At 45.7% G+C, this 18,845-nt stretch overlaps 1 protein-coding gene and 1 pseudogene across 2 annotated transcripts in view; one reads left to right on the top strand and one right to left on the bottom strand.

Annotated features, from left to right (window-relative positions):
* The window catches only part of LOC148143696 (sulfhydryl oxidase 2-like), a 565,239-nt gene that overhangs the window by 182,589 nt on the left and 363,805 nt on the right, over positions 1-18,845 (bottom strand). The gene's annotated exons all lie outside the window — the stretch shown is intronic.
* On the top strand, positions 9,494-18,663 carry LOC148143711 (uncharacterized; annotated as a pseudogene).

Raw genomic sequence — 18,845 nt, 5'->3', positions numbered from 1 at the left:
CAGCTCCACACTCTCGACCCTAATCTCCAGCATCTGCAGTCCTCACTTTCGCCCAGTAAGGGGTGAATGTTCTATTCCTAGTCTTTTAGATCTTTCAAAATCTTTCCCACACACCCTAAACCTTTACCCTCTAGTTTTGGAATACCTCTAACCTGGGGAAAAGACAGAAACGTTGACCAGCCAGACAAAATGCAAAAGAAATAAAATGTCGAGGCACAGGGGAAAAAAATCGGCAAAATAAAATAGCTTCGGCATTTTTCTTTCGTATTCGCATTTGGACGCTTAATATTTGTCATGATCGGAAGGTGCCCGTGTTGAACTAAAGTGTACGAAGTTAAAAATCACACAACACCAGGTTACAGTCCAGTCGGCTTGTTTGGAAGCACTAGCTTTCGGAGCGCTGTTACTTCATCAGGTGGTTGTGGAATATAAGATCATAAATTCTGTGTCTTACGATGTTATACTCTACAATCAGCAGATGAAGGAGCAGGGCTCCGAAAGCTAGTGCTTCCAAATAAGTCTGTTGGACTATCACCAGGTGCTTTGTGATTTTTAACTTTAAAATTTGTAACAAATTCCTGCACACTGAGCATGCTCCACGGTGTCAGCAAGTACTGCGCATGATCGCCAGTGTCAGCAAAGCACTGCGCATACTCTTGGGTGTCCGCAGAAACGGCGCGTGAGCTGCTTTCCATGGAGCAGTGGAGAACCGGAAGGAGTCTGGTCCTCCTGCCAATCAGAGCCGGCCATTGTGGAAATGCGGAGGTTGGACCGTGAGCTCTGAAGCTGCTGCTGCTGCTCTTTTCTCTCTGCATAAGGTTAAACTTCACCCCAGACTGTAACTTCCTTCCTCTGTCTAACATTTGTGAGTACAACAGTGTTTTTATCACCACGTTTTCATTCTGGGGTTCAAGAGTGAACCGAGGGAGCGGCCAGACTCTGGAAAAGTTGATCCAGGTCTGTGTGTCAACTTGCAAACACATGGAAAATGCAGTCCCACATTGTGAAGTTATAGCCTTTGCAGTGTAAAAAAATAGCAGAAAGGAGGTGCATTGTTTAAATGGTGATATGTTGAGATGTGGCGAAAGTGAGATGATGGAGATCAGAGTCGAATATTGTGGCGCTGTAAAACCACAGTCGGTCAGGCAGCAACTGAGGAGGAGGAGAGTCGACGTTTCGGGCACGAGCCCTTCATCAGGAGTGATGTGTGGATAGACAAAGGGCCCTCAGTGTCATTCCACACCAGTCACTGCCAGTTGTCAGAAAGTGCAGCAAGCAATGAGCAAAGCAAGTGGTATATCAGCAAGAGGAATTGAGTTCAGAAGTGGGGATGTCTTCCTGCAGTTAGGTCGGTTAGTGAATGTATTCAAGGCTGAGTTCATGTGACTTTGAAGAACAAAGAAGTTATGGGAGAATGCAAGAAAATGGTTTTAAAACCAGTACAGAACAGTTACAGAGTCATACAGCACACAAACAGACCACTCAGTCGAACTAGTCCATTCTGGCGGCGTTCTGAAACTAAACTAGTCCAATGATTGGCCTATATCCCTCTGAACCTTTCCTATTCATGTACTTATCCAAATGTCTTTTAAACATTGTAACTGTACCTGCATCCAGCAACTCCACTGGACATTGATTCCTCACACGAACTACTCTTTATCTTTAAAAAAAAATGTGCCCCTCATGTCTTTTTAAAATATTTCTTTCCTCACCTTCAAAATTTGCTCCCTAATCTTGAAACATCCACACTAGGGTAAGAATACCTGCCGTTCACCTCATCTATACCTCTCATGATTTTATAATCCTCTCTAAGGTCACCTCTCAACCTCTGATGCTCCAGTGCAAAAAGTCCCAGCCTATCCATCTAGATGCAGGTATATTTATATCCAGTTATGAACTGTTCAATGCTGGTGCCAGCTGGAAAGACAAATGACCTATTCCTGCTTCCAATTCTCTCACTGTGTCTAGGACAGCAAGAGACCATACAACATAGGTGCAGAAATTAAGCCATTTAGTCCATCAGATCTGCTCCACCATTCAATCACGGCTTATACGTTTCTCAACCCCATTTTGAAATATGGATTTTGGAAAGGCAGATCAGGGCAGGATCTACACATTTAATGGGGAGTGTTGTTGAATAAACATACCTTGGAGTGCTGGTTCATAGTGGAGTCGCAGGTAGACAGGATAGCAAAGAAGGTGTTGATATATTTGCTTTTATAGGTCAGTGCATTTCAATACAGATATTGGGAGGTCATGTTGCGGCTGTACAGGACATTGATTAGGCCACTTTTGGAATACTGCATTCGGTTCTGGTTTCCCTGCAACAGGAAAAGTGTTACGAACCTTTGCAAGGATTTGGAAAAGATTTACAAGGGTATTGCCAGAGTTGGGGGGTTTGATCTATATGGAGAGGCTGAATAGGCTGGGCTGTTTTCTCTGGATCATTGGGGGCTGAGGGGTGACTTTATAAAAGTTCATAAGGCGCATGGATAGGGTGAATAGCCAAAATCTTTTCCCCAGAGAAGGGGAGTCCAAAACTAGAGGTCATAGGTCTGAGGTGAGAGGGTAAATATTTAAAAGGAACTTTACAGGCACCTTTCTCACGCAGAAGGTGTTGTGTGTATAGAATGAGCTGCCAGAGGAAGTGGTGGAGGCTGGTATAATTAAAGCATTTCAAAAGGCATCTGGTAATAGGGAGAATTGAGAGGGGTAGGGGTTATGTGCTGACAAATGAGACGATGTTAATTTGGGATATCTGGTCAGCACGGACAATTTGGACTGAAGGAAAGCAGAAGTGTCATTGTGAAGACTGGACTTTCAGAGCAACTTTCAAACATGTTTTGCCCATACTGGGAGCAGAACCTACAATGAAATCTTTCATTTGTGAGACAGCAACTGAGTGAGTGAGGACATTCAGGATATTGGTGGAAAGTGGGAATTTGTTGCAATGTGGAGTTGAAGTGATTTAAGTAAAGTGTGCTGAGCAGGGAGCCTAGTGAAGGGTTAGGTGAGTTTTTGTTTTAAACTGCTCATTTCTTTCAGCCTCCAACATTGTATTTCCAATGCTGTCCATCAGTGGGATTGGTGAATCAGTAACTGGTATCGTTAGAAGCCTTACGACTTTCAGTACTGCAGGTATAGCATTGTCTCATCAGCTTTGTAAAGGTTACTGGCAGCAGCGGGAGGTGTGGGCTGGGATTCACGAGAAATGATTCAGCAGTTAGATAACACACGTACAAGAGCGCAGGGTGGGACTTGTCTTTCGATTTGCAGAAGGTGGGAGGTTCTGGTGCTGCAGTCAATGGCAAACACAACTGCGGTAAATCATAGAATCAATACAGCGTGGAAGCAGGCCATTCATCCCATCAAGTCCACACTGACCCATCCGATGAGCATGCCACCCAGACCCACCCTATCAAGTCGTTTCTGCCGGTGAGTGAGACTAGTTCCCAAGATTAGGGGGAGTAGGTTTAAGACAGAGGAGAAGGAACTGCTTTTCCCAGAAAGTGGTGAATCTATGGAATTCTCTGCTCAAAGAAGCAGAAGAAGCAGCCATATTCAAGACATAGTTCGATGGGATTTTGTATGGTAGGTGAATTTAGGATAGTCAGGATAATGCAGGTACGAGGAGCTGAGACGATGGATAGATGAGCCATGATCCTTATGAATGGTGGAGTAGCTCAATGGACCAAATGACCTACTCCTGCTTCTATTACTGCAAATGTATGAACATGCATTTTTTATGGACAATCCGTATCAAGGCTGGTGAGCAATGTAGTGGTGTGGAAATGAACATCAGAGAATGATAGAAAGGGACACGGAAAGTAAATGTCCCAGTCCAAAGATGTGCAGGTCAGGTCAAATGACCATGCTAAATTGTCCATAGTGTTAGGTTCATTAATCAGAAAGAAATGGGTCTGGGTGGGTTACTCTTCAGGGTGTCGGTGTGGACTTGTTGGGCCGAAGGGCCTGTTTCCACACTGTAGGGAATCGAATCTAATCAATCAAAACTGGATTCTACAGAACACAAGAATTGAAACTGAAGACTGTATGGCTGAATGTGTGCTGCAATGTTACACAACTGAATGAATTGACTGCACACATCGAAGAGAATAATTATGATCTGAGACTCCTTACAGGGACGTGGCTTCAGGATGACAAGGATTGGATCTGAATATTGAGGGGGTACGTGGCATTCAAGTTGAATAGGAAGCGAGGTAAAGGTAGAGGGTTGGCACTGCTAATCAAAGCACTAATAACATGGTACTCTGGTGTCAGCTCGGATTTCAGGTCCTGATTTCTCTGTCCTCTTCTCCCTGTTCCCACAGAGTAAGATGTCTGTTCTCAGCTCAGCTGGCTTTCTGCTGAAACTTTGAGCCCCTTTTACACCTTCCAGAGCAATAAAACATTCAGTCGACCAAGGCCCAATCCACAATATTCTCAGCCTGACAACCATCCAGACTGAGAGAGTCATCGGAGCAGGGAATAAAACAAGAAAAATGAAACAAAATTAGACATAAATGCACATTTGGTGCTTAAAGTGTGTTCATTAGATAGTAAACCAGAATTAGGGGTCTCCCAGGATTCTTATCATTCCCTGCTTGAGGAATTCTCTCTCCCTAACAATATTTACATCAACAGAAATAAAGCATCTGTTATCAAATAGACATAGAGATATACAGCACGGAAATAGACTTTTTGATCCAACACATCCATGCTGACAAGATGTCCTATATAAATCTAGTGTAGGTAGTGAAGAAAGCTAATAGCATGCTGGCCTGGAATATTGTGTGCAGTTCTGGTCTCCAAATTTGAGGAAAGACATTCTGGCTATTGAGGGAGTGCAGCGTAGGTTCATGAGATCAATTCCTTGAATGGTGGGACTATCTTATGTTGAAAGGTTGGAGCGACAGGGGTTGTATACCCTTGAGTTTAGAAGATTGAGAGGGGATCTGATTGAGACGTATAAGATTATTAAAGGATTGGACACTCTGGAGGCAGGAAATATGTTTCTGCTGATGGGTGAGTGCCGAACCAGAGGACACAGCTTAAAAATAAGGGGTAGGCCATTTAGGACAGAGATGAGGAGAAACTTCTTCACCCAGAGAGTGGTGGGTGTGTTGAATGCTCTGCCCCAGGAGACAGTGGAGGCCCAGTCTCTGGATTCGTTTAAGAAAGAGTTGGATAGAGCTAGCAAGGATAGTGGAATCAAGGGTTATGGAGATAAGGCAGGAACAGGATACTGATTGCGGATGATCTGCCATAATCATAATGAATGGTGGTGCAGGCCCGAAGGGCAGAATGGCCTACTCCTGCACCTATTGTCTATTGAGTTCACATGCCATTGCAGGGGGATTGAAGTGGTGACGGCCGAGTGCCATTATCGACTGGACGATCAACTCAGTTCCGGGGATTCCCGGGGTTTGAATCCAGCCGAGGCAGATAGTGGGATTGGAATTCGGTCAGAAATTTGGAGTTCTGAATCTAATAATGAAACCATTTTTGGGGGGGAGAAACTGCCATCTAATTCACTCATGTTCCTTTTAGGAAAGGAATCTGCCATTGTGGGAAAGGATTCACTCAGTCATCTCAACTGCATCCTTTATCCGGTCTGGCGTACACCTGACTCCAGACCCACAGCAGCATAGTTGACTCTTGACTGCCCCCCCCCACCATGTCAAATGAGTGGGAATAACTTAAATGGATACAGTGTGTGGGTGGAAATTGCTGAGTGAGGCAATACTTCCTTCAGCTTAAGGCTGTACCAAGAATCCAATTATAAAGGGACAACTTGGTGCTGACCAACAGTAAAGGAAGTGGAGTTGGGAGGAGTGTGTGAGCTTTGAGCTGTTTAAAAAAATGCTTCTTTTCATACACTTTTTTTTGCTGGGGAAATCTGAAGCTGTAACAAAGTTGGGTGGCAATAAAGGTTACTTGAACTTAACCCCAGTCTCAGACTGTCAATGAAAGCTATGAGATCCAATAGGTTTTTGTTTTAAAACTGCTCATTTCTTTCAACCTCTTGCACTAAGTTTCCAATATCGTGTATCAGAAGGAGCAGTGAATGAGTAGCTAATATTGTTAGAAATTGTAAGTTTTTCATCTCTGCAGGTATTGCATCGTTTCATCGACATTGTAAGGTTTACTGGCAGCACCGGGAAGTGTGGGATGTATTCACAAGAAACAAAGTTAAAAATCATACAACACCAGGTTATACTCCAACATGTTTATCTGGAAGCACGAACTTTCGGAACACTGCTCCTTCATCAGGTGTTTGTGGAGAAGGATCATAGGAGAATTTATAGCAAAAGATCGCAGTTTCATGCAACAGAAATGATATAGAACAACTTAGATTGTTGTGAAGTCTTTCATCTTTTAGAATGGGTTGCAGGTTTTGGTTCATTAATATGTAAATCCCAGAAGTTGTTTGAAGACACATTCTCGAGACAACTTAAGGTCTGTATCCCAATATTGAGTGAAACTGGTTCTATTTCCAAAGTAGGAATTTATAAAATCTCACATGGATTAACTGCCTGTAGATTGTATTTGGCTCAAAAAGCGCACAATGTATCTGCAAATACAAAATCAAACCAAAGGCTTATATGTAAGTGCGCATGCATGAGAGTATAGGTGAGTGTGTGCGTGCTTGATAAAGTGTGCGAGTGATAGAGTATCAGCCTGTGAGAGGGTGTATATGTGTGTGTGTCTGAGAGGGATCTGTGTGAATGTGAGAGTGTGTGCTTTGTGTGGGTGTGAGAGCGAGTGACAGTGAAGTGGGGTTACCTGTCATGTGACATGAATCCAAGGTCCTGGTTGATGCCATCCTCATGTGTTCCGAACTTGGCTACCAGCCTCTGCTGGGCCACTAAAACTGAATAAGCAGTTACATAGCACACATTGTAGAGGGCAGGGTGGGACTTGTCTTTCGATTTGCAGAAGGTGGGAGGTTCTGGGTGCTGGAAACTAGGGAAAACACATGTTGGAGGACCTTCGCCTCAGAGAGATGCAGCTGGAAGCCAGGCTGCAGACACGTTGGGGGAATCATCAAACCCCCTATACTGTGAAAATAGGCCCTCTGGCCCAACAATGCACATTGACCCCCCCTCAGAGCATCCCACTCAATAACCTCCGCAGCTAATCCCTGAATTTAGAACACCCAATCCACTCTAAGCTGCACATCTTGGGAGGAAACCAGAGCACCAAGAGATGGGGGGAGGGGGAGGGTGGCAGAAAAGTGCAAACTCCACACAGACAATCACCCTGAGGGTGGCCTCGAACTCAACTCCCTGGCACTGTGAGGCAGCTGCTGCCGCACCACCTACAGTCTTGGATTGAAGGAATCGATTGGCTTCATGCCAGTCCTGGTGACACTCCAGCCCGTTTGGGGAATTGAATTTGCTTCCACAGAGTTTCCACGGTGCAGGGGACATTGCGTCTCAGCAGCTTCAACGATCCAAAGAAGGGCTCGTCTACGGCGAGAACACTAGTCCACATTTCGCTGCAGAGTTAAAGTTCTCTGCACAGCCAGAACCGTGGAACACTCCCACGCAGGCTGCGTATAATCACGGGGCTTCTCAAGTCACGTTGATGTTCGAAATAATTTCCCCTCCTGGATTCAAACGCTGCTGATATTCAGGCCCTGAGTAAATTTCTTGTGCACGCCTGAACAGCAAATCCTCCTCTGCTAATACCTTGAGAAAACAGATCATTGCTGTCAGTGCAGGGCAGGAAATAGTATAAGAGAATTCTAGTTTGTACCGAGCAGCCTTCCCTATCTCCTACCCGAAATCTCTGTCTCCCATTTCCTCCACCTTTCAATGGATTCCAACTCGAATTCATCCTTCCATCCTCCTGTTTTTGCCCAGCTCCCCTCACCGGAAAGCGCTGACTCTCGGTTCAGTTTCTTAGTCACTTCTTGCCGTTCCCAGTATATTGCCCACATCTTTATTTACTTTTTAAAACAGAAAGGCAGTGGTTTGCTGATGCCAGGATCTGAGGGTAATTGCGTTCACGCTCCAGATTCTCTCTCGCGTCTTTCACAAAAATCTGCACTGCGCATGTGCAAAGAAGGGGATGCTGGGAGTGGATGGAACGCATTCACCAACTCCCCATTCAATCAAGATCCAATCATGCCCACAGCGCCTCCTGTCTATTCTCTCTCGCTATCCCAGATCCCCCCCGTCACACACGCCACCCTCTGCACCTCCGTCCATTCTATCTCCATACTCTCTGCCCCCTGTCCAGTCCAGTCTCTCGTCCACCCTCTGCTTTCCTCCATCCAGTCCCTCTCCCCACATTCATTCTCTCTCTCCTCCCACTCTCTGCCCCTCTCCATTCTCTCTCTTCCCCCATCCTCTGCTCTCCATCCATTCCCTCTCTCTCCCCCCACCCTCTCCTAACACTCATTGTTGATCTTTTTCTCCCCACCCTCTGCCCCCCTTCCATTCTCTCCCCATCCACTGACCCACGTCCACTCTCTCTCCCCACACTCTGCACCCCCATTCTCTCGCTCTCTGACAAACGCTTTGCCCCCCACCCTGTGCACCCCCAGGTTTTCTCTAACTCCAATGCTCTGTCCCCGTGTCCATTTCTCTCTCTCTCTTCCCCCTAGCCTCTGTTTCCCGTCCAATTTCTCTACTTGCACCCCCACCCTCATCCTTTCTTGTATCAGCCCATCTAAGGATCGAGAGAGCGCGGATGGTGATGACTCTACTTGGGAGATGGGAGGGTGTGGTGTGAGAAATGGCTGATCTTTAACATTGAGAATCGCTAAAATGATATTTTCAAAAACATCAGTAAAGTTTGAAAGCAAATTCAATTATTTTTTAAAAAAGCTCCAGACATTTTTCTGAAACTTGCATTGAAATCTGTGCAATTAGGCCACAGTTGAGGACAGGCTGTAAGGGTGGAAAGGCCAATTCCTCATCTTGTGAAGTTGGTTCAGATTAAGTAGTAATAGAGTCATAGAGTTGCAGAGCAGGGAAACAAACCTGTCGGTGCATGCCAACCACATATTCTAAATTAATCCGGTGATCCATTTGCCACCATTTGACCCATATCTCTCTCAACCCTTCCTATTCATATACCCATCCAGATGCCTTTTAAATGTTGTAATTGTTCCAGACTCGACCACTGTCTCTGGCAGCTCATTCCATACATATACCACGTTCTGCATGAAAATGTTACCAGTTCGGTCCCATTTAAACCTTTCCCCTCTCACCCTAAACCTATGCCCCTCCAGTTTTGAATTTCCTCTACCCTGGGGAAAAGACATTCAAAAATTGAGCAGCCAGACAAAATGCAAAAGGAATAAACTGTTGAGCCCCAGGAAAACAAAAGAAGTGTGGCTCCAGCCTTTTTTTCTCTCCGATTGGCAGTTGGACCAGCATCTCCACTGGCCATACTGCGCATGCTTCTCGGTGTCAGGAAGCATTGCGCATATACGCTGGTGTCAGCAAAATACGACGAATGCTCTTTGCTGTTAGCGGAAATGGCGTGCAACATTCTTCTGATCGACCAATGGGAAGCTCTGAAGGACCGGAAGGAGTGTGGTCCTCCTGCAATTGAGAGCCTCCCCCCTATTGTCTGAATGCGGAAGTTGGACAATGCGCTTGTGAAGGTGTTGCTGCTCCTCTCTCTATGAATGAAGATTTAACTTCATCCCAGACTGCAACTTCTTTCCTCTGTTCAACATCTGTGAGGACAACACACTCTTCTCACCCCTTTTCCATTTTATTTTTTCACTCTGGTGTTCAGTTCTTGACTTGCAGCAAAGTTGGTTCAGGTATGAGTCTCAATTGGCAAACACATGGTAAACGTAGTAACGCAGTGTGAAGTTATAGCCTTTCCTATGAAATAAAAACAGAAAGGAGGTAAATTGTTTAAATGGTGATATATTGGGATGTGGAGTAAGTGAGGACTGCAGATACCAGAAATCAGAGTCGAAAATTGTGGCGCTGGAAAAGCACAGCTGGTCAGACAGCATCCGAGGTGCAGAACAGTCAACGTTTTGGGCAAAAGCCCTTCATCAGGAATGATGTGTGGATGTACAAACGTGCCTCAGATACCTTCTGCTCAGGCTTTCTACTCCAGTCAATGCCAGTTGTCACATAGGTGCAGCAAGCAATCAGCAAGGCAAGTGGTATATTAGCAAGAGGAAATTAGTTCAAAGTGGGGATGCCTTCCTGTAGTTTGGGACATATTGAATATATTCAAAGCTGAGTTCATCTGACTTTTGAATGTCAAAAATAGTTATGGGGAAGGCAAGAATTGTTTAAAAAAAATTTATTAGAAACTTTTTCAAATCTCTCACAGCACCTCTATATACAAAAAACAACAATACCAAAATACAGAAAAATAGCAGTACAACAATGTCATATTATGATACTATTAATAATGAGCTACCTATTATTCTACTAGAACAAACTTAGCTTAAACTAAACTACAATCAAATTGAATAAAAATAAAATTAAACATAATTTAAGTTAATTTGAATTCTATCACATTACTTTATTCTATTTCACTCACCACATCTCCATTAAGGCTCCCATCCATGGGAGCACCAGTTATTGCACCCGTATTCCTTTCACCCAGCCTTGCCCTCCCAGGGCCCATGAGCGCCCGGACTGATTCTCACTTGATCAGCAGTATTAATTATACCACAGCTCTAATTAATACTGCTGATCAGTCTGCATCAATATAATTTAGAAAGGGCTGCCACGTCTTGTAAAACTACTGTTTTGTGTTGCACCATATTTGTGAGGTCATCTTGGGGGGGATGCTCCATCACCAGCATATGCCACCCCATAAACCCTGGGGTTTTTTCCAACATCCAATTAATTAAAATGTTCTTCCTTGCACAGTGCTTAAGAATGTTACACAGTCTGTTCCTGTGTTCTCCAAGAGAAGGCAAATTTGGCAACCCCAGAAGAAGAAATACCGGATTCACATTAACTTCAATCCCCCAGGATGTCCTTCAGCTCCCTTACTATAGCACTCCAGTATCTCTGGATCTTACAACATGACCAATAGCAGTGTGTGAGTGCCTATACTAATTTTTACATTTGGGACACCCTGGTGATGTGCCTATCTTGAACTTAGCTAGCCTCTCTAGCGCCACATAAGCCCTGTGTAAAATCTTCAATTGCATGCCCTGTGCTGTGTTACATATTGAAATTTTCCTTACATTTTCCCATATATCTTGCCATACTTCTCATGAAATATCCTATCCTAGCTCCCGATTCCACATCCTAGAGAGTCCCTCCACATCCCCTAAGGTACGTCCCTTCTGTAAATGATACAACGTACTAACTGAAAGAGCACCTGTACACAGAGTACTCTTTACTCCACATTTGACCTGTAATGCTGAGCCAGAAGCGTGGTATTCCTCTGTATCTAATCCCTTAGCCGAAAGTACCGGAAAAGGTCCCTATTAAACAATGCATATTTCTGACTTAGCTGGCTAAATGACATCAAGACCTAACCCTCGAATAAATCTCTCAGACAGAAGATTCCTTTATTCTCCCATGACTTAAAGCCGGAGTCCATTGCCCCAGGTTTAAATTCTTGGGCTGCCACCAGTGGGGTAATCAGTGAGGTCATCAGCCAATTGCCCTTGTCTTGCCTCATTATCCTCCAGGCTTTCACTGTATTTAAAATGATTGTACTCTTACACTGCTCAGTCTCGGATTTCATCTTATCAATGAATAATAGATTAAGTAGGGGACATCTCAACTGCAATGCTTCAACGTCAAGCAAAATCGACCCCGAGTCCCCTCGTGCCCAGTCACACACATATGCTAAGAAAGCGCAGATTTGATATCTCTTCAAGTCCAAAAGGTCCACTCCTCCTCATCCTGTGAGAGCTGCAATTTGATAAACTTAATTAGGTGGCGGCTGCGACACCAAATAAAAGAACCGAGCCAACCATTGAGCCTCAGTAATACTCATCTGGGTAGCAACAACAGGAGCATTCTCATGGGGTATAATAGGCGAGGAAGAACATTCATTTTAATCAGAGCTATTCGGCCTAAACATGAAAACGGTAATCCGTCCCATCGCTGCAAACCCTGCTTTATCCTCTCCAGTAATTGTACATAGTTAGCTTTTTACAGCTGGTGGAAGGCAGGAGTAATAAAATTTCCCAAATGCAAAAACTCTTTTGGCGACCATCTAAACAGGAACTGCATTCCATCTTTCAGATCAGGCACCTCCACTAATTCTCTCCCCCCCCCCCCCCCCCCCCCCCACCCAAATAAATTAATTGTTCGAATCAATCGAGGAACGGACTCCTCCAGATTGGCCAAGAACAAAAGGACATCATCAGCATATAGGGTAATCTTATGTTCCCCCATTCCCACTCCTGGCGCCACTATTTCAGGAATCCTCCTGGTAGATTCAGCTAATGGCTCAATTGGCAAGGTAAATAGCAGTGGTGAAAGAGGACACCCCTGTTGACTACCTCTCCCAGTATTAAAGTTATCTGACTTAGTTCCATTTGTGATGATTGCTGCTTTAGGATCATTATACAACACCACCACCCACCTAGCAAAGGTTGTACCCAGACCAAAGCGCTTGAGGACCCCAAGCAGGTACAGCCATTCTATCTGGTCAAATGCCTTTTCTGCATCTAGGGAGGTCACCGAACCCAGGATCAACCTTTGCTGGCATACCTGCACCATGTTCAGTACCCTCCTGATATTGTTGGAGGAGCTACGGCCCTTAACAAAACCCATCTGATCTTCTTTCACAATACAGAACAACACCTTTTCCAACCTCAGGGTCAGCGTCTTGGGTAAAATTTTAAAATCTACATTCAACAGTGAAATGGGTCTGTATGAAGCACATTCTTCGGGCTCTTTCCCCTTCTTTAAAATGAGGGAGATATTAGCCTTCCTAAGAGAGGGCGGAAGATAATCCTGTGCATATGAATAGCGATACATCCCCACCAACATATTTATGAATTCCTTATAGAATTCACTTGGGAATCCATCTGACCCCAGTGCTTTGCCACCTTGGAGATGTTTTATTGCATCCTGAACCTCCTGTATCGTCATAGGCCCATTCAACAGGAAACCTGTTCCGCGTTTATACTAGGGAGATGCAGGATCTCAAAAAAGGCCTGTATTCTCGCTGCACCATGTTCATCTCCCTCCGACAGATATAACCCTGCAAATTATTCCCTAAATCTTCTTTAACTCACGGGTAACTGTACCAGACTTCTCTCTAACAGACATAATAGATTGGGAAACATTTTTCTTTCTGGCCAGATATCTACCTGGCTTATCTACAAAATCAAACAATCTTTGTTGAGCAAAGCAGACATTTTTTTTCCCAGTGTGTGCAATGAGTTGGGAGCAGCCCGGAGAGCTGCAGCTTGACCAGTGAAGGCCTATTGTAATATACTTCCTCAGCTATCTGCAGACGCGTCTCCAACATCTGTTGTTACTCCTTCCTCTGCGTCCTTCTCGTCATTGAATAAAAAATAATCAGGCCTCATAAAGATGCCTTAGTGGCCTCCTACAGTATTTCCGGATTACTGGCCGTACCCGAGTTGATATCCCAGAAGGCTCTGAACTCTTGTGATGTACTCAACAGATTTGCTATCCCTTAACAGGAATGGGTCCATGCACCAGTGCTGTGCATCCGTTCCACCACTCTTGATTTTACCATCTAATTACACTGGCACATGGTCCGAGACAGCTATATTGCCAATTTCACAAGCCAATGTTCTGTCCAAGCAATCCAATGGCATTAAAAAGTGTCAGTTCCCATGTGGTACTTGTGTGGGTTGGAAGAGAAAGTAAAGTCTCTTCCATTAGGGTGGAGATGTCTCCACACATCCACTAATCCCAACTCCTCACACATGTCCACCAACTGCTTAGGTTGCGCGTGTGTACCTGCCTGGCTCCTTGGCACCCTGTCTACCTCGGGATCTATTAGGCGATTAAAATCCCCTCCAGTGACCATGCGGCGTCCCCCATGACTCATTAATTTAGCAACTGCATCAATTAGAAATTTAAGAGGGTGCACCGGGGGGACAATACACATTCAGGACGCCATACTCTTCACCATGTATGAGAGCTTTAAGAATGACGGACAGTCCATGTTTGTCCTTAATTTGCTCAATTACCTGGAAAGGGAGGTTCCTTCTTACCAGTATAGCCACTCCTCTACACTTGGAGCTAAAGGAGGAGAAGAATACCCTATCATAACCTCCTTGCTGCAGTTTCAGATGTTCCTTATCAGTTAAATGTGTCCACCCTTTCCTTCCTGAGGCTTGACAGCACCGTCTTTCTTTTTAATGGAGGAATGGCTCCCTTTTACATTCCAGGGGCACCACCTGAATTAATCAGTAGCCATGGTCATCCAGGGCATCCCGTGGTTTCCCAAGAGGAGGAAGCTTATCTGAGATGTGGTGAGCAACAAAGACATTAACTCTATAAAGTCTAAAAACTGCTCCTATTCAAAACTACGATAAATAAAAATCTAACCACCACATATAACTTAAGCAAATGCGCAAATAACCCCCAATTATGTAGAGATCTCCCCCCTCAACCCCCCAACCCCACCATTGCCACCATCCTGCCTCCTTCCCACTGAGGCTGTGCCCCAAACTCCAGGAAATTCACAGATTGAAAAAAACATGTTATTTACATTCTGAGAGTTAACAATGGTTGCCCATCTCCCCACACCCCTTCTCCATACATCTTAAGCACAGGTATAGCCACCCCCAATCCAAACACAAAAGGACAGCAGTAAAGAAATGGCCTCAGACAATACCTAACTGACTGATATACTATATGATTCCAGTTTTACGTCAAGGCAGTACGTATAAAGCCGATAACCACAAGAAAAGGGGCAAAAAAGTAATGATGTCCCTCCCGCCTTCACCCCGACTCGATTTCTTTAATTCAGAGAATTTGCAAAGTCCTTCGCCTTTTCTGCTGAATAAAAATTATATACCATCCTCCATGAGAGAAACGCAATACGGTCAGGGACCTCAAAGAATATTTTCTGTTCAGATCCCTTAATTTTCTCTTAACTTCATCAAATGCCCTTTTCTTAATCCAGGCTCCCGAGAAGTCCTGAAAATATATTATTCTTGAGCCTTTGTGCATTAAAGCCTGTGGATCTCTACCCAGTCTTCTTGCTGTTACAATCACTAACTGTTTTTCTCTTTTATGCAGGAGGCGCACTCGGACCACGCGGGGCTGCGGGTCCGACCCGGACCTGCGCATTTCGATCCGGTGGGCCCGCTTCACACTCAACAGGCCCGACTCCAACTCCAGCCCCAGGAATCCAATAAAGGCTTCGCCTCCCTCACATTCCGGAAGACCCACGAGCTGTAAGATATTTCTTCTACTTTAGTTTTCCAGGTCGTCCACTTGCTCCTGAAGGACCCGAACCGGGTCTTCCAGCGTTTAAATCCTTCCTCCTGAGACCTCCGCCACGGTCTTGATGCCACGGTCCTCTCCTCCGCTGCCTATTCTCTTCGGGCCAACATTTGAATTTCCTGCTCCATGCTTTTCCAGCGTGGCAGATAGTGGTTCCACCGCTGCTTCAATCTTATCTCAGAGTTTGGCAAACACCGAGAGTAACTGCTGCTGCCCCATTAAACCCAAAGGGTCTGCCCTGGGAGTTTGAGCAATGGCTCCAGGCGCCCCCGATGCAGTAGGGGAGTGCCCTACCTGCTGCACCCCTGTCGGCCCTTTTCCTTCATTTGCTTTCATTCTGTCCTAAAGCTGTCAAACCACAATTATAGCAGCTCTAGACATTCAGTAAGTTTATATTAGGATTGTTTTCTCTTACGGATGGTTAATGAGGTGGGGGGAGGGGGTAAAAGTCCACCTTGCCGGGGGTATGGCACAGAGCCCAGCACAGCAGACCACTCAAACCACCGCCATCTTGGATTTCCAAGAAAATGGTTTTAAGACCAGTACAGAACAGCTGCACGGTCATACAGCACACAAACAGACCCTTCGGACCAACTAGTCAATGCTGACTATGTTCTCAAACCCAACTAGTCCCATCTGTCAGTGATTGGCCCATATCCCTCCGAACCTTTCCTGTTCATGTACATTTCCAAATGTCTTTTAAACATTGTCACTCTACATGCATCCACTACTCCCTTTGGACACCCATTCCACACACAAACCGGAGAAAGAAATTGAGCTCTTCATATCTTTTTAAAATCTTTCTCCTCTCCCCTTCAAAATTTGCTCCCTAATCTTGAACGCCCCACCCTAGGGAAAGGACACCTGCCTTTCACCTCATCTGTACCCTTCATGATATTATAATCCTCTATAAGGTCACCTCTCAATCTCCTCTGCTCCAGTGAAAGAAAACCCAATCTATCCACCTGGCTGTAGGTATATTCATATTCAGTTATGATGTGTTCAATGTTGGTGCAGGCTCAAATAGCCAACACCTGCTCCCAATTCTCTCACTCTGTGTCCAGGACAGCATTAGGAGATTGGGAAAGGGGAGGGATAGATATCTTGTTTGTTTTTATTTTTAAAATGCACTTGATTCCCACAAATAAAATCAACAGGTACAAGTACAGCACATGCAGTGTTCCTCATTGCAGCTTCAAGGTTTTGTGTCCTCTTCTTACGCGTTGGCTCCAGCACATTCAGCATACTTCCCCCGCCCCCCCCCCCCCACCCCCCCACCCTCCCCATCCCCGCCCTGAGCCGTTGATGCTTCCATTGTTTATAAAATCAAGAGAGGAATGGATAGGGTAAATAGACAAGGTCTTTTCTCTGGGAGTGTAGAACTATAGAGTAAAAGATTGAGGGTGAGGTGGCCCGGGGAGGGGGCGAGGAATTTAAAAGGAACCGAAGGGGCAATTCATGCAGGAGATGGCGCGTGTAAGGAAAGAGCTGCCAGAGGAAGTAGTAGATGCTGGTCTCATTATGACACATTTAAAAGGCATCTGGATATGTTTATGAATAGGAAGGGTTTAGAGGGATATGGGCCAAATGCTGGCAAATGAGACCAGATTCAGTGAGGATATCTGGTCAGCATAGACCATTGGACCAAAGGACCTGTTTCTGTGCTGTATATCTAGATGACTCTGGTTTGCCACGCCAGTCTGTTCAATTTCTCTCTGGTGTCATAGCCTTGATGTCTCATTCTAAAACTCCCCTGTGGGGGCACGTTTACCATTTTGTGTCTGATTGGTTGCCAAGAAGCTACATTGCCGGTTCATCCTGAATTTACACACTATATTTTTGCTTCCAAAAATCAGACCTGCTCACTCTCAACAGTATCCCAATGTCGTGGAAGATATTAATTTTCAGGTGCAGATATCCAAAATTCAGAGAGATGTCGGTTGTGACTGTTTTGCTCTTCTGTCCCTGTCAGATCCTGAATCAGCAATTTCAGGAGAATTAGAATGGAGTGAGAACAGAGGGGGATAGAGAGAGAGAGGGATGGTGCTTTCAGTTTTGTGGAATAATAAAAGAAAAGAATGTTCTGCAGAAAGTAGAATTGCATGTTCTGAATTTCTACCCTGGACTGACAGTGATGACTTTTGTAATCTCTTTTCAGACTATTTGATCTGAAGATGAAGTTTCAAAATCAACACATGAAGGGCTGATGCCTGAACCATTGACTCTCCTGCTCCTCAGATGCTGCCTGACCTGCAGTTTTCTACTCTGATTCTCCAGCATTTGTGAGTCACTCAATCCACCGGGACTGCAACAATTTTCAACTATGATCCAATTGGTTCCTGTTTCAGTACATTTTCAGCATCAGTGGGACTGGAAGAGAGACCCTACTGTTGCAGCAACGCACTGAGTGTGGAGCCTGAAACAGTTATCTGGCCTGGAAAGAGGAATTCGAGGCAGGGAGGGGACATACACGCGTTTGTGTGCAACTGTAGCTTCGGCCATGGAGAAACCATGGAAGTGTGGCGACTGCGGGAAAGGCTTCCATGTCCCGTATGCCCTGGAGACACATCGGCGCAGTCACACCCGGGAGAAGCCATTCTCCTGTCCTAAGTGCAGGAAGGCCTTCAGTGATTCCTCCGCCCTGCTGAGGCACCGGCGGGTGCACACTGGGTAGAGGCCCTTCAGCTGCCCTAAGTGCAGGAAGAGCTTCAGCGATTCCTCCGCCCGGCTGAGGCACTTGCGGGTTCACACAGGGGCGAGGCCCTTCAGCTGCCTCAAGTGTGGGAAGGCCTTCAGCGATTCCTCCGCCCTGATGAGGCAACAGCGGGTGCACACAGGGGAGAGGCCCTTCCGCTGCCCCGATTGTGGGAAGGTGTTCACTCGCTCCTCCCACCTCGTGATTCACCGGCGGGTCTACACCGGTGAGAAGCCCTTCCCCTGCCCCAAATGTGGGAAGGCCTTCAGCGATTCCTCTGACCTGCTGGCTCACCAGCGGGTCCACACCGGCGAGAGGCCATTCACCTGCTCTGTCTGCGGGAAGTGCTTTACACGCTCTTCCGACCTGCTGAAGCACCAGCGGGTCCACACTGGGGAAAGGCCCTTCAGCTGCTCTGTGTGCGGGAAGGGCTTTGCTGTCTCCTCCACTCTACTGACGCACCAGCGGGTCCACACTGGGGAGAGGCCGTTTGCCTGCCCCAAGTGTGGGCAGAGGTTCACAATGTCCTGCAGCTTGAACAAGCACCAGCGGAAGCACCAATGCTCCTAACAATCAGATTCTGCCGGTAACACTGCTGAGGGTCACCCCCAGGACTGATCCTCCTGCCCTTTCTGACAGTGGGGGTAGTTGGAGAGTTGGTAGGCTTTTTTGTTTTCTACTGGGGGAGTGGGTGGGGGGGAGGGAGGGTGGTGGCTTAGTGGTTAGCACTGCTGCCTCATAGCGCCAGGGAC

The sequence above is a fragment of the Chiloscyllium plagiosum genome, unplaced genomic scaffold (assembly GCF_037043375.1).
Source record: "Chiloscyllium plagiosum isolate Xiang-an unplaced genomic scaffold, Cpla_swu_hap1 HiC_scaffold_27, whole genome shotgun sequence".
Classification (NCBI taxonomy): domain Eukaryota; kingdom Metazoa; phylum Chordata; class Chondrichthyes; order Orectolobiformes; family Hemiscylliidae; genus Chiloscyllium; species Chiloscyllium plagiosum.
This window is presented reverse-complemented; position numbering and strand designations above follow the sequence as displayed.